The following is a 4443-nucleotide window of genomic DNA, read 5'->3' on the forward strand; positions in this document are numbered from 1 at the left end:
TTTTTTTTTTTTAACAAGATCAACCAAAAAAATGCTGGGTGAATTAAAGGTAGAAAATGAAGCCATAAACATTTAAAAAGCACAGGTAAATATGAAAATATATAAATAATGTATCTTGGGTTGGTGAAGGACCTTTATGTATAATTTAAAAATATGTAATATATTCAGTCACATGGTTCAAAAATAAGACTATATGTAGTATATGTGGGTATACTGTCCCCCATCTACCCTGTATTACCCCTACCCCTTCTACCGCCTCCATTCAGCTGACTACTGTAATAGTTTGTGTCCTTTCAGAGTTTCTTCATGGATTTGCTAGCAAATAAAAAAAAAATTCTTAGCCCTCTACCTTTATTTTTTTTTACATAAATGATAGTGTACACAGTACTCTGTACCTTGCTTTTTAAACTCACAAACTTTATACACTTACTTTAAACATTTTGGAGATCTTTTCACATCAATCAGTATATAGACAGTTCTCTCTATTTTTTTGTAGCATCATAGAATTCCATGGTCTAGATGTGCTGTAATTTATTTATTCAGTCCCTTGCTGGTGGGCATTTAGGTTGTTTCCTCATTTGTTAGTACAAGGAGTGATGGCACAGCTCTCATTTTACATGTCATTTTACAGGTGTGCAAGTACATCTTTGTGGACAAATTTTGAGAAGAAATATTACTGGTTCAAAAGATAGGTTTAGGTTCATTTGGAATTTTTCAAACATTGGCCACTTGTTTTCCAGAGGGTCTATACCCAATTTACACTCCCTTTAGGACCCTCAGAGGCTGCTTGTTTGTTCACAGTGTTCTTAACGGAGACTGTTACTAGCTTTTTTTATTTCTTCCCATCTGTTTGGTGAAATTGTTCTCAATATAGTTATAATTTGTGGTTTTCTCTTAAAAATGAGGTTGTTATAATTTGTGGTTTTCTCTTAAAAATGAGGTTGAGCACATTTTGTACGTTTAAGAGGGGAAGCCTTTTGAAACATATTATGGAGACATAAACCATAAAGGAAAAAAATGATGGAAAAATTTGACTACATAAAAAATAAAACCAAAATAAACAAATGACAAACTGGGGCTGGGAAATTTTTGCAACTTTTTTTTAGAGAGGGGGAGGGGCAGAGGGGGATGGGAAGAGAGAATCTTAAGCAGGCTCCACACCTAGCGCGAGCCCAACAGGGCTCAGTTTCACAACCCTGAGATCATGACCTGAGCTGAAATCAAGAGCCAGTCGCTCAACCAACTGACCCACCCAGGCACCCCACAACATTTGACTAAATAGCTTTGATATACACTTCAATAAAGACAATACTCTAGTGAGAATATCAACAGATGACCTAAAAAGGAAATTTCAAATGAGGAAATAAAGTAGTCATTAAACCCACAGTAAAAATTTAGTCTCACCTGTCGGTAATGAATTATAAATATTAAAACACCTTTGCTGTAAAAGGTCTTTAAAAGTACATCTCTTTAAAAGTACACTACACGTGGTACTTCCTCTAGATGAAACATAAGGATATTCCATGATACACATTTTAGACAGTTGAAGGCATATAGTAATGTTCCCAATTCCTTCCCAGCATCTCCCTATCCCCTTCACCCTCAGTGGCCCTAGATCTTTTGGAAAACAGTCTTACATTATATATTGCCAAGAGATGTTCAGCAGTTGGATGTAGGCAGCAACAGATTTAAGTGCAGTTACTTATTAAGTACTTTTTCCTTTTGAAGAGGAACTAGAATGTCATTATGTATTGGAGTCTGGAAAAAGTGGGTTCAATTCAGCAGAAACTTTCATTGAGTACTTACTACCATGTGCCATGTACAATGATCTAGGATGAGGATGAAAAGATAAACTTTGTTTTCAGTTAACCAATGAATCTCGTTTGTGTCTTTATGTACTTCATTTCTCTAGCTTTATTTTTTTATACTTATTTGAAATTTTAAAGCAAGAGGCAGGTAATCTGCTTTCTGAAACTTTATCCCAGACCTCTATTTATTTTTTTTCACAGTTTTATTGTATAATTCACATACCGTATAATTTATCCGTTTAAAATGTACAATTAATTGGCTTTTAGTATATTCACCAAGTTATGCTGTCATTACTGCAGTCAATTTTAGAATATTTTCATCACCCTCAAAGGAAACTCCATACCCATTAGCAGTCACTGTCTGTTCCTCCCTGCCCCAGTCCCTGACAAGTATTAATCTGCTTTCTGGCTCTAGATTCCCCTATTCTGGACATGTCATATAAAAGGAGTCATAAAATGTACGCTCTTTTGTGATTAACTTCTCTCACTCCACATAATGTTTTTAAGGGCTCATCCATGTTTTAGCATGTATCAGTGCTGCTTTTCCTTTTTATGGCCAAATAAAATTCCATTGTATGGCTATACCACATTTTATTCATCCATTCATCAGTCGATGTTCGTTTGGGTTGTTTCTACCTTTTGCCTGTTATAAGTAATGCTGCTATGAACATTCATGCACATGTTTTTCTGTGGATGTATGTCTCCATTTCTCTTGTGTAGATACCTAGGAATAGAATTACTGGGTCATATGGTAACTCTATGTTTAACACATTGAGGAAGTGCCAGACAGTTTTCCAAAGTGGCTGTACCATCTTACATGCCCATCAGCATTGTATGAGGTTCCCGATTTCTCCACCTCCTCACCAACACTTAATATTATCTGGCTTTTTGATTATAGACATCTTAGTCAGTATAAAGTAGACTCTCATTGTGGTTTTGATTTTCAGTTCCCTAATGACTAATGACGTTGAGTTTGTTTTCATGTGTTAGATGGCCATTCTTTTCAGCAACTTGGCATCTTTCTGACCATTCTTTTGTAGTCACCTCTCCCTCTGGCCACAGCCTGGAAAGAATCTCTACTTTTAAGGATTTACGTCATTAGGTTTTGCTTACCTGGATAATCCAGGATAATCTCCCTATCTCAAAGTACTGAACCTTAATCACATCTGTAAAGGCCTTTTTGTCAAGTAAGGTAATATGTTTGCAGGCTCTGGGTATTAGGAGGCAGCTATCTTTGGGGACCATTTTTCTGTCTACCATACCACTTTAATAATACTAAATCTTCTGACACACAAACATGAGAACTTTCCATTTATTTAGGATGTTTTTAATTTCTTTTTTTTTAAGATTTTATTTATTTATTTAACAGAGATAGAGACAGCCAGCGAGAGAGGGAACACAAGCAGGGGGAGTGGGAGAGGAAGAAGCAGGCTCCCAGCGGAGGAGCCCGATGTGGGGCTCGATCCCATAACGCTGGGATCACGCCCTGAGCCGAAGGCAGACGCCTAACCGTTATGCCACCCAGGCGCCCCTAGGATGTTTTTAATTTCTTGCAGTAGTGTTTCGTATTTTCCGATTATAAGTCTTGCACTTCTTTTGTTAGATTTGCTCCTAAATATTTTTTGAGCAATTATTAGTGGAATGATGTTCTTAATTTCATTTGTGGGTTGTTCATTCCTAGCATATAGAATTGTAATTCATTTTTCTATGTTGATCTTGAATCCTACAAATTTGCTGAACTTGTTTAATGTTCTAATAGATTTTTTTTGTGTGGCTCCCTTAGAATTTTCTGTATTAATGATCAAGCCACCTGTGAATAGAAATAGGTTTATTTCTTCCTTTTTGACCTGGGTGCCATTTATTTTGTTTTCTTGTCTAATTCTGATTAGAACTTCTAATGTATTGTTGGGAAGAGCAGACATCTTTGGTTTGTTCTTGATGATAGTGGGAAAGTATGCAGTCTTTCACCATTAAATATGATGTTAGCTGTGGGTTTTTCATAAATGCCCTTTATCATGTTGAAGAAGTTCCCTTCTCTTCATAGTTTGTTGAGCATTTTCATCATGAAGCTGTGTTCGATTTTCTCGAATCCTTTTTCTACTTCTATTGAGATGATCCTGTTTTTTTTAATAATAGCATAATCGAGGTATAAATCATATATCTTAAAATTCACCCTTTTAAAGTGTGCAATTCAGTGTTTTTAAAAAATATTCACAGAGTGTGCAACCATAACCACTATATAATTCCAGAATATTTTATCACCCCAAAAAGAAATCTGGTACCCATTAGTAGTCATTCCCTGTTACCCCCTCCTCCCAGCTCCTAGCATCTACTAATCTACTTTCTGTCTATGGATTTGCTTATTCTGGACATTTCATATAAATTACATCATACAATATGTAGCCTTTTGTGTCTGGCTTCTTTCATTTAGATTAATATTTTCAAGATTCATGCAGGGGGTAGCATGTATGAGTACTTGATTCTTCTGATCTCAAAAGGAGGAGTTTTCAACTTCCTCTTTCCCTAGTTACCCGTGACAAACTAGCTGGCTTACAGCCTAACCTGTTACTCTCATGGAGCTACTTGCTTCCTCCTAATTGCTTAGCACCAAAATCTCCACTTTTTTTTTTTTTTT

General features: G+C 36.0%; 1 protein-coding gene across 2 annotated transcripts in view; it reads left to right on the forward strand.

Moving 5' to 3' along the window:
* The window catches only part of NUP62CL (nucleoporin 62 C-terminal like), a 76449-nt gene that overhangs the window by 27896 nt on the left and 44110 nt on the right, over positions 1 to 4443 (forward strand). The window lies entirely within an intron of this gene.

The sequence above is a fragment of the Ursus maritimus genome (assembly GCF_017311325.1).
Source record: "Ursus maritimus isolate PB19 chromosome X unlocalized genomic scaffold, ASM1731132v1 scaffold_X1, whole genome shotgun sequence".
Taxonomy (NCBI): Eukaryota; Metazoa; Chordata; class Mammalia; order Carnivora; family Ursidae; genus Ursus; species Ursus maritimus.